The sequence below is a fragment of the Lolium rigidum genome, chromosome 1 (assembly GCF_022539505.1).
Source record: "Lolium rigidum isolate FL_2022 chromosome 1, APGP_CSIRO_Lrig_0.1, whole genome shotgun sequence".
Lineage (NCBI taxonomy): Eukaryota > Viridiplantae > Streptophyta > Magnoliopsida > Poales > Poaceae > Lolium > Lolium rigidum.
Genome location: NC_061508.1, coordinates 26194062 through 26206801, shown reverse-complemented (window position 1 = coordinate 26206801; position 12740 = coordinate 26194062).

Below are 12740 nucleotides of genomic sequence, written 5' to 3'. Positions count from 1 at the left end.
TTCCGCGCCGCGGCCTCCCACTCCGCCGCCGCCGCTGATGCCATCGCCGGGAGAGGAGCTTGCGGAAGGGGTTTGGTTCTGCTTTTGGGGAAACAACGAGGGCGGTTTCGGGAAACCAGAAAAAGGTTTATGCGGTGCCTCTCCTTCTCGTCTCGTCTCCTATTATAATTCCGTCGGTCGGTTCATGGGCTCGTGGGCTCGATGAGGCCCAGACTCTGTCACGATCCAGTCCAGGCATGTGGCGAGTGATCGGCAGAGGGGCGTGGGCTGGTGGGTTCGTGGCGGTAAACCCTATGCACCGCCCGTTGCGGCACCGATGGTCTGCCGTGTATCGCTTCTAGGTGTGTGTGCGGTAGTGGGCCAGGCCCGTTAGTGAGGCGGTGCGGGTGGGGGTTGCCTTCCTCGCGACTGAAGGACTTGGGGTAGAGGGTGCGGGTGGTGTGCCGTTGGCGACGGAGGTGAGGCAAGTCACCGAAGACGGGGACGATGCGGCTGACCACGACATCATTGGTAGAGGTGAGTGATGCGTGCAATTAACACACGTCCGTTGGGAACCCCAAGAGGAAGGTGTGATGCAGACAGTAGCAAGTTTTCCCTCAGAAAGAAACCAAGGTTTATCGAACCAGGAGGAGCCAAGAAGCACGTTGAAGGTTGATGGCGGCGAAGTGTAGTGCGGCGCAACACCGGGGATTCGGCGCCAACGTGGAACCTGCACAACACAACCAAAGTACTTTGCCCCAACGTAACAGTGAGGTTGTCAATCTCACCGAGCTTCTGCTGTGAACAAAGGATTAACCGTATTGTGTGGAAGATGATTGTTTGCGAAGAACAGTAAAGAACAATTGCAGTAGATTGTATTTCAGATGTAAAGAATAGGACCGGGGTCCACAGTTCACTAGAGGTGTCTCTCCCATAAGATAAATAGCATGTTAGGTGAACAAATTACAGTTGGGCAATTGACAAATAAAGAAGGCATAACAATGCACATACATATATCATGATGAGCACTATGAGATTTAATCAGGGCATTACGATAAAGTACATAGACCGCCATCCAGCATGCATCTATGCCTAAAAAGTCCACTTTCAGGTTATCATCCGAACCCCTTCCGGTATTAAGTTGCAAGCAACAGACAATTGCATTAAGTATGGTGCGTAATGTAATCAACACAAATATCCTTAGACAAAGCATCGATGTTTTATCCCTAGTGGCAACGAGCACATCCACAACCTTAGAACTTTCCGTCATTGTCCCGGATTTAATGGAGGCATGAACCCACTATCGAGCATAAATACTCCCTCTTGGAGTTACAAGTATCAACTTGGCCGAGCCTCTACTAGCAACGGAGAGCATGCAAGAACATAAACAACTCATATATGATAGATTGATAATCAACTTGACATAGTATTCAATATCCATCGGATCCCAACAAACATAACATGTAGGATTACAAATAAACGATCTTGATCATGATAGGCAGCTCACAAGATCGAACATGATAGCACAATTAGGAGAAGACGACCATCTAGCTACTGCTATGGACCCATGGTCCAGGGGTGAACTACTCACACATCAATCCGGAGGCGATCATGGCGATGAAGAGTCCTCCGGGAGATGATTCCCCTCTCCGGCAGGGTGCGGAGGCGATCTCCTGAATCCCCGAGATGGGATTGGCGGCGGCTGCGTCTCGGAAGGTTTTCCGTATCGTGGCTCTCGGTACCGGGGGTTTCGCGACGAAGACTATATGTAGGCGGAAGGGTAGGTCGGGGGCGTCACGAGGGGCCCACACAACGGGCCGCGCGGCCGGGGGCCGGGCCGCGCCGCCCTAGTGTGGCGTCGCCTCGTGGCCCCACTTCGTTTCCTCTTCGGACTTCCGGAAGCTTCGTGGAAAAATAGGCCCACGGGCGTTGATTTCGTCCAATTCCGAGAATATTTCCTTACTAGGATTTCTGAAACCAAAAACAGCGAAACGACAGAATCGGCTCTTCGGCATCTCGTCAATAGGTTAGTGCCTGGAAAATGCATAATAATGACATATAATGTGTATAAAACATGTGAGTATCATCATAAAAGTAGCATGGAACATAAGAAATTATAGATACGTTTGGGACGTATCAAGCATCCCCAAGCTTAGTTCCTACTCGCCCTCGAGTAGGTAAACGATAACAAGGATAATTTTGAAGTGACATGCTATCATAATCTTGATCAATACTATTGTAAAGCACATGAGATGAATGCAGCGATTCGAAGCAATGATGAAGATAATGAGTAAACAACTGAATCATATAACAAAGACTTTTCATGAACAGTACTTTCAAGACAAGTATCAATAAGACTTGCATAACAGTTAACTCATAAGCAATAAGTTCTTAGTAGAAAGCTTTGAAACAACACAAAGGAAGATATAAGTTTCAGCGGTTGCTTTCAACTTCAACATGTATATCTCATGGATAATTGTCAACACAAAGTAATATAACAAGTGCAATAGGTAAACATGTAAGAATCAATGCACACGAGTTTACACAAGTGTTTGCTTCTAAGATAGAAAGAATAGGTAAACTGACTCAACAATAAAGTAGAAGAATGGCCCTTCGCGAGAGGAAGCATGGATTACTATTTTTGTGCTAGAGCTTTTCATTTTGAAAACAAGAAACAATTTTGTCAACGGTAGTAATAAATCATATGAGTTATGTATAAGATATCTTATAAGTTGCAAGCCTCATGCATAGTATACCAATAGTGCCCGCACCTTGTCCTAATTAGCTCGGATTAACACGGATTATCATTGCATAACATATGTTTCAACCAAGTGTCACAAAGGGGTACCTCTATGCCGTCTGTACAAGGGTCTAAGGAGAAGGATCGCATTGGATTTCTCGCTTTTGATCATTCTCAACTTAGACACCCATACCGGGACAACATAGACAACAGATAATGGACTCCTCTTTTAATGCTTAAGCATTCAACAACAGTTAATATTTCTCATAAGAGATTGAGGATTTGTGTCCAAACTGAAACTTCCACCATGATTTATGGCTTTAGTTAGCGGCCCAATGTTCTTCTCTACAATATGCATACTCAAACCATTTGATCATTAAAATCTCCCTTACTTCAGACAAGACGAACATGCATAGCAACTCACATGATATTCAACAAAGGTAAAAGTTGATGGCGTCCCCAGAAACATGGTTACCGCTCAACAAGCAACTTATTAAGAAATAAGATACATAAGTACATATTCTTCACCACAGTAGTTTTTAAGGCTATTTGTCCCATGAGCTATATATTGTAAAGGCAAAGAATAGAATTTTAAAGGTAGCACTCAAGTAATGTACTTTGGAATGGCGGGGAAATACCATGTGGTAGGTAGGTATGGTGGACACAAATGGCATGGATTTGGCTCAAGGATTTGGATGCACGAGAAGAATCCCTCTCAATACAAGGCTAGGCTAGCAAGGTTGTTTGAAGCAAACTCAAGTATGAAATGGTGCAGCAAGACTCACATATAAACATATTGTAAGCATTATAAGACTTTACATCGTCTCCTTGTTGTTCAAACACCTCAACCAGAAAATATATCTAGACTTAGAGAGACCAATCATGCAAACCAAATTTTAACAAGCTCTATGTAGTTATTCATTAATAGGTGCAAAGTACATGATGCAAGAGCTTAAACATGATCTATATGAGCACAACAATTGCCAAGTATCACATTATTCAAGACATTATACCATTTACCACATGCGGTATTTTCCGTTTCCAACCATATATCAATGAACGAGGTAGTTCAACCTTCGCAATGAACATTAAGAATAAAGCTAAGAACACATGTGTTCATACGAAACAGCGGAGCGTAATATCTCCAATATAAAGAATGCTAGGATCTGATTTTATTCAAACAAAAACAAAAACTAAAGCAAACAGACGCTCCAAGCAAAGCACATAAGATGTGATTGAATAAAAATATAGTTTCACTAGAGGAACCTGATAATGTTGTCGTTGAAGAAGGGGATGCCTTGGGCATCCCCAAGCTTAGATGCTTGAGTCTTCTTAAAATATGCAGGGATGAACCACGGGGGCATCCCCAAGCTTAGACTTTTCACTCTTCTTGATCATATTGTATCATCCTCCTCTCTTGATCCTTGAAAACTTCCTCCACACCAAACTCAAAACAAACTCATTAGAGGGTTAGTGCATAATTGAAAATTCATATATTCAGAGGTGACATAATCATTCTTAACACTTCTGGACATTGCACAAAGCTACTGAAAGTTAATGGAACAAAGAAATCCATCGAACATAGCAAAACAGGCAATGCGAAATAAAAGGCAGAATCTGTCAAAACAGAACAGTCCGTAAAGACGAATTTTCCAGGGGCACTTAACTTGCTCAGATGAAAATGCTCAAATTGAATGAAAGTTGCGTACATATCTGAGAATCACGCACGTAAATTTTCAGATTTTTCTGAGTTACCTACAGAGAATTCTGCCCAGATTCGTGACAGCAAGAAATCTGTTTCTGCGCAGTAATCCCAATCTAGTATTGACTTTACTATCAAAGACTTTACTTGGCACAACAATGCAATAAAATAAAGATAAGGAGAGGTTGCTACAGTAGTAACAACTTCCAAGACTCAAATATAAAACAAAAGTACTGTAGTAAAAACATGGGTTGTCTCCCATAAGCGCTTTTCTTTAACGCCTTTCAGCTAGGCGCAGAAAGTGTGAATCAAGTATTATCAAGAGATGAAGCATCAACATTATTACCAGGGGTGTTGGGAGTTTCCTCAACAATGCATGTTATCTTATCTATGTAAGTTTCAGAGGCTCCTTTTTCATTACTCTTAGGCTTGCTATTCTCATCAAACAAATTTTCGGGAACAATCCAATCATAATTCTTTTCTAGTGCCTCGAACATTCCTACGAGCTTGCAAGGTATTGATGTCTTAATATCCCCTCCATCATTAACATTATTAGTGTACTTTATTCTATCAATGTCCATCTTTTCAAGGGTACTAGCAGAGTTGGTGTAAGAACCAAGCATCTTATATATAATAAAGACTTTTCTAGCCTCTCTTGCTACACCACCAAATTCTTTAAGAAGGGTTTCTAAGACAAAATCTTTCTTTTCTCCTTCCTCCATATCAGAGAGTGTAAGAAACATATGCTGAATTATAAGATTGAGATTAACAAATTTAGTTTCCAACATGTGTACTAAAGAGGCAGCAGCAATTTCATAAGTAGGAGCAAGTTCTACCAAGTATCTATCCTCAAAATCTTCAGCTGTACTAACATGAGTGAAAAAATCTTCTATATTATCTCTTCCAATTATAGACCCTCGGCCTACCGGTATGTCTTTTAGAGTGTACTTAGGAGGAAACATGATGAAATAATCAAAAGGTAAATAAAGTAAATGCAAGTAACTAATTTTGTGTGTTTTTGATATGGAGAACGCAAACAAGATAGTAAATAAAGTAAAGCTAGCAACTAATTTTTTTGTGTTTTGTTTTAGTGCAGCAAACAAAGTAGTAAATAAAATAAAGCAAGACAAAAACAAAGTAAAGAGATTGGAAGTGGAGACTCCCCTTGCAGCGTGTCTTGATCTCCCCGGCAACGGTGCCAGAAAAAGTGCTTGATGCGTGCAATTAACACACGTCCGTTGGGAACCCCAAGAGGAAGGTGTGATGCGGACGAGTAGCAAGTTTTCCCTCGAAAGAAACCAAGGTTTATCGAACCGGGAGGAGCCAAGAAGCACGTTGAAGGTTGATGGCGGCGAAGTGTAGTGCGGCGCAACACCGGGGATTCCTGCGCCAACGTGGAACCTGCACAACACAACCAAAGTACTTTGCCCCAACGTAACAGTGAGGTTGTCAATCTCACCGGCTTGCTGTGAATAAAGGATTAACCGTATTGTGTGGAAGATGATTGTTTGCAAAGAACAGTAAAGAACAATTGCAGTAGATTGTATTTCAGATGTAAAGAATAGGACTGATGTCTACGGGTGCTTCTATTCTTGTAGACAGTGTTGGGCCTCCAAGAGCAGAGGTTTGTAGAACAGCAGCAAGTTTCCCTTAAGTGGATCACCCAAGGTTTATCGAACTCAGGGAGGAAGAGGTCAAAGATATCCCTCTCAAGCAACCCTGCAACCACAAAGCAAGAAGTCTCTTGTGTCCCCAACACACCTAATAGGTGCACTAGTTCGGTGAAGAGATAGTGAAATACAGGTGGTATGAATAAGTATGAGCAGTAGCAATGGCACCAGAAAAGTGCTTTCTTCGTCCAGGGCTGGCGTGTGGTTGATGGTGGTAATATTGCGAGCGAGTATAAATGCGAGTAAAACGATAAACAAGCAGCGATAGCGATATTTAGGAACAAGGCCTAGGGATCATACTTTCACTAGTGGACACTCTCAACATTGATCACATAACAGAATAAATAAATAGATGCTAGACTCTACACCCTCTTGTTGGATGATGAAGACCACTAACTGTGTAGGATTACACAAACCCTCAATGCCATGAACATTAAAAGCTAAGAACACATGTGTTCATACGAACCAGCGGAGCGTGTCTCTCTCCCACACAAGCATTTATTCAAACAAAAACACAAACAAAAGCACACAGACGCTTCAAGTAAAGTACATAAGATGTGACCGAATAAAAATATAGTTTCAAGGGAGGAACTCGATAAATTTGTCGATGAAGAAGGGGATGCCTTGGGCATCCCCAAGCTTAGATGCTTGGGTCTTCTTGAAATATGCAGGGATGAACCACCGGGGCATCCCCAAGCTTAGACTTTTCACTCTTCTTGATCATAGTATATCATCCTCCTGTCTTGACCCTTGAAAACTTCCTCCACACCAAACTCGAAACAAACTCATTAGAGGGTTAGTGCATAATCAAAAATTCACATGTTCAGAGGTGACACAATCATTCTTAACACTTCTGGACATTGCACAAAGCTACTGGAAGTCAATGGAACAAAGAAATCCATCCAACGCAGCAAAAGAGGCAATGCGAAATAAAAGGCAGAATCTGTCAAAACAGAACAGTCCGTAAAGACGAATTTTAAAGTGGCACCAGACTTGCTCAGATGAAAATGCCCAAATTGAATGAAAGCTGCGTACATATCTGAGGATCACGCACGTAAATTGGCAGATTTTTCTGAGTTACCTACAGAGAATTCTGCCCGGATTCGTGACAGACAGAAATCTGTTTCTGCGCAGTAATCCAAATCTTGTATCAACCTTGCTATCAAAGACTTTACTTGGCACAACAATGCAATAAAATAAGATAAGGAGAGGTTGCTACAGTAGTAACAACTTCCAAGACTCAAATATAAAACAAAATTACTGTAGCAAAATAAACACATGGGTTATCTCCCAAGAAGTTCTTTCTTTATAGCCATTAAGATGGGCTCAGCAGTTTTAATGATGCACTCGCAAGAAATAGTAGTTGAAGCAAAAGAGAGCATCAAGAGGCAAATTCAAAACAAATTTAAGTCTAACATGCTTCCTATGCATAGGAGTTTTGTAAATAAACAAGTTCATGAAGAAAAAAGTAACAAGCATAGGAAGATAGAACAAGTGTAGCTTCAAAAATTTCAGCATGTAGAGAGGTGTTTTAGTAACATGAAAATTTCTACAACCATATTTTCCTCTCTCATAATAACTTTCAGTAGCAACATGAGCAAACTCAACAATATAACTATCACATAAAGCATTCTTATCATGAGTCTCATGCATAAAATTATTACTCTCCACATAGGCATAATCAATTTTATTAGTTGTAGTGGGAGCAAATTCAACAAAGTAGCTATCATTATTATTCTCATCATCAAATATAGGAGGCATATTGTAATCATAATTAAACTTATCCTCCATAGTAGGCGGCACCAAAAGACCACTATCATTATAATCATCATAAATAGGAGGCATATCATAATCAACATAAACTTTCTCCTCAATACCCGGAGGACTAAAGAGATCATTTTCATCAAAACCGACCTCCCCAAGCTTAGAATTTTCCATAGAATTAGCAACAATGGTGTTCAAAGCATTCATACTAATAACATTCCCATTAGCATACATATAAAGTTCCATGGGTTTTTTAATTTTCTCTTCAAACACATCATGTCCTAATTCAAGATAAAGTTCATAAAGATCTCTCATTTTGTTGTTGTCTTCCATTAAGCCTTACTAGTGTAAAACAAGAAACCAAAATATGCAATTGCAGGATCTAAAGGAAATAGCTTCGAGCACTCACACAACGGCAACGAGAAAAGTACTTAGTTACACGGGACCGGAGTATGAGTGCCTTTACCTTTCCTCCCGGCAACGGCGCCGAGAAAAGTGCTTGATGTCTACGGGTGCTTCTATTCTTGTAGACAGTGTTGGGCCTCCAAGAGCGAGAGGTTTGTAGAACAGCAGCAAGTTTCCCTTAAGTGGATCACCCAAGGTTTATCGAACTCGGGGAGGAAGAGGTCAAAGATATCCCTCTCAAGCAACCCCGCAACCACAAAGCAAGAAGTCTCTTGTGTCCCCAACACACCTAATAGGTGCACTAGTTCGGCGAAGAGATAGTGAAATACAGGTGGTATGAATAAGTATGAGCAGTAGCAATGGCACCGAGAAAAGTGCTTTGCTGTCCGGGACTGGCGTGTGGTTGATGGTGGTAATATTGCGAGGCGATATAAATGCGGTAAAACGAGTAAACAAGCAGCGATAGCGATATTTAGGAACAAGGCCTAGGGATCATACTTTCACTAGTGGACACTCTCAACATTGATCACATAACAGAATAAATAAATAGATGCTAGACTCTACACCCTCTTGTTGGATGATGAAGACCACTAACTGTGTAGGATTACACGAACCCTCAATGCCGGAGTTAACAAGCTCCACAATATTCAATGTTCATATTTAAGTAACCTTAGAGTGCACGACAGATCAACATAACCAAACCAAGTACTAACATAGCATGCACACTGTCACCTTCACACTACGAAAGGAGGCATAGATCACATCAATACCATCATAGCAATAGTTAACTTCATAATCTACAAGAGATCACAATCATAGCCTACGCCAAGTACTACACGATGCACACACTGTCACCATTACACCGTGCAGGAGGAATAAACTACTTTAATAACATCACTAGAGTAGCACACGGATAAATTGTGATACAAAACACATTGCAATCATAAAGAGATATAAATAAGCACTTCATTATGCCATTCATAACGGTGAATAAGTATTACGTGAAATATAGCCTAAGAGACCCACACGGTGCACACACTCGTCACCTTTACACACGTGGGACAAGGAGTCTCCGGAGATCACATAAGTAAAATCCACTTGACTAGCATAATGACATCTAGATTACAAGCATCATCATATGAATCTCAATCATGTAAGGCAGCTCATGAGATTATTGTATTGAAGTACATAGGAGAGAGATTAACCACATAGCTACCGGTACAGCCCCGAGCCTCGATGGAGAACTACTCCCTCCTCATGGGAGACAGCAGCGTTGGTGAAGATGGCGGTGGTGTCGATGGAGAAGCCTTCCGGGGGCACTTCCCGTCCCGGCGGCGTGCCGGAACGGAGACTCTCGTCCCCAGATCTTGGCTTCGCGATGGCGGCGGCTCTGGAAGGTTTCTCGTACCGTGGCTTTTCCGTCTCGATGTTTTAGGTCAGGGACCTTTATATAGGCGAAGAGGCGGAGTCGGAGGGTCGACGAGGCGATGACACAACAGGGGGGCGCGGCCCAGGCCCTGGCCGCGCCGCCCTATCATCTGGGCCCACCAGGGCTCCCCTCTGGTGGCTCTCGGGTGTTCCGGAAGCTTCGTGGAAAAATAGGATGCTCGGGCGTTGATTTCGTCCGATTCCGAGAATATTTCCTTACTAGGATTTACGAAACCAAAAACAGCGAAAACGAGCAATCGGCCCTTTGGCATCTCGTCAATAGGTTAGTTCCGGAAAACGCATAATAATGACATATAATGTGTATAAAACATGTAGATATCATCAATAATGTGGCATGGAACATAAGAAATTATCGATACGTCGGAGACGTATCAGCATCCCCAAGCTTAGTTTCGCTCGTCCGAGCGAGTAAACGATAACAAAGATAATTTACGGAGTGACATGCCATCATAACCTTGATCATACTATTGTAAGCATATGTAATAAATGCAGCGATCAAAACAATGGTAATGACATGAGTAAACAAATGAATCATAAAGCAAAGACTTTTCATGAATAGTACTTTCAAGACAAGCATCAATAAGTCTTGCATAAGAGTTAACTCATAAAGCAATAATTCAAAGTAAAAGGTATTGAAGCAACATAAAGGAAGATTAAGTTTCAGCGGTTGCTTTCAACTTATAACATGTATATCTCATGGATAGTTGTCAATGCAAAGTAATATAACAAGTGCAATATGCAAGTATGTAGGAATCAATGCACAGTTCACACAAGTGTTTGCTTCTTGAGATGGAGAGAAATAGGTGAACTGACTCAACATAAAAGTAAAAGAAAGGCCCCTTCGCAGAGGGAAGCATTGATTGCTATATTTGTGCTAGAGCTTTGGTTTTGAAAACAAGAAACAATTTTGTCAACGGTAGTGATAAAGCATATGTATCATGTAAATTATATCTTACAAGTTGCAAGCCTCATGCATAGTATACTAATAGTGCCCGCACCTTGTCCTAATTAGCTTGGATTACCTGGATTATCATCGCAATACACATGTTTTAACCAAGTGTCACAAAGGGGTACCTCTATGCCGCTCGTACAAAGGTCTAAGGAGAAAGCTCGCATTTGGATTTATCGCTTTTGATTATTCTCAACTTAGACATCCATACCGGGACAACATAGACAACAGATAATGGACTCCTCTTTAATGCATAAGCATGTAGCAACAATTAATGTTCTCATATGAGATTGAGGATATATGTCCAAAACTGAAACTTCCACCATGGTTCATGGCTTTAGTTAGCTGCCCAATGTTCTTCTCTAACATTATGCATGCTCTAACCATTAAATGAGTGGTAAATCTCCCTTACTTCGAGACAAGACGGACATGCATAGCAACTCACATGATATTCAACAAAGAGTAGTTGATGGCGTCCCCGGGGAACATGGTTATCGCACAACAAACAACTTAATAAGAGATAAAGTGCATAAGTACATATTCAATACCACAATAGTTTTTAAGCTATTTGTCCCATGAGCTATATATTGCAAAGGTAAAGAATGGAAATTTTAAAGGTAGCACTCAAGCAATTTACTTTGGAATGGCGGAGAAATACCATGTAGTAGGTAGGTATGGTGGACACAAATGGCATAGTGGTTGGCTCAAGGATTTTGGATGCATGAGAAGTATTCCCTCTCGATACAAGGTTTAGGCTAGCAAGGTTATTTGAAACAAACACAAGGATGAACCGGTGCAGCAAAACTCACATAAAAGACATATTGTAAACATTATAAGACTCTACACCGTCTTCATTGTTGTTCAAACTCTTTACTAGAAATTATCTAGACCTTAGAGAGACCAATTATGCAAACCAAATTTTAGCAAGCTCTATGTATTTCTTCATTAATAGGTGCAAAGTATATGATGCAAGAGCTTAAACATGAGCACAACAATTGCCAAGTATCAAATTATCCAAGACATTTTACCAATTACTACATGTAGCATTTTCCGTTTCCAACCATATAACAATGAACGAAGCAGTTTCAACCTTCGCCATGAACATTAAAAGCTAAGAACACATGTGTTCATACGAACCAGCGGAGCGTGTCTCTCTCCCACACAAGCATTTATTCAAACAAAAACACAAACAAAAGCACACAGACGCTTCAAGTAAAGTACATAAGATGTGACCGAATAAAAATATAGTTTCAAGGGAGGAACCTGATAAATTTGTCGATGAAGAAGGGGATGCCTTGGGCATCCCCAAGCTTAGATGCTTGGGTCTTCTTGAAATATGCAGGGATGAACCACCGGGGCATCCCCAAGCTTAGACTTTTCACTCTTCTTGATCATAGTATATCATCCTCCTCTCTTGACCCTTGAAAACTTCCTCCACACCAAACTCGAAACAAACTCATTAGAGGGTTAGTGCATAATCAAAAATTCACATGTTCAGAGGTGACACAATCATTCTTAACACTTTTGGACATTGCACAAAGCTACTGGAAGTCAATGGAACAAAGAAATCCATCCAACGCAGCAAAAGAGGCAATGCGAAATAAAAGGCAGAATCTGTCAAAACAGAACAGTCCGTAAAGACGAATTTTAAAGTGGCACCAGACTTGCTCAGATGAAAATGCCCAAATTGAATGAAAGCTGCGTACATATCTGAGGATCACGCACATAAATTGGCAGATTTTTCTGAGTTACCTACGAGAGAATTCTGCCCAGATTCGTGACAGAACGGAAATCTGTTTCGCGCGAGTAATCCAAATCTTGTATCAACCTTGCTATCAAAGACTTTACTTGGCACAACAATGCAATAAAATAAGATAAGAAGAGGTTGCTACAGTAGTAACAACTTCCAAGACTCAAATATAAAACAAAATTACTGTAGCAAAATAAACACATGGGTTATCTCCCAAGAAGTTCTTTCTTTATAGCCATTAAGATGGGCTCAGCAGTTTTAATGATGCACTCGCAAGAAATAGTAGTTGAAGCAAAAGAGAGCATCAAGAGGCAAATTCAAAACAAATTTAA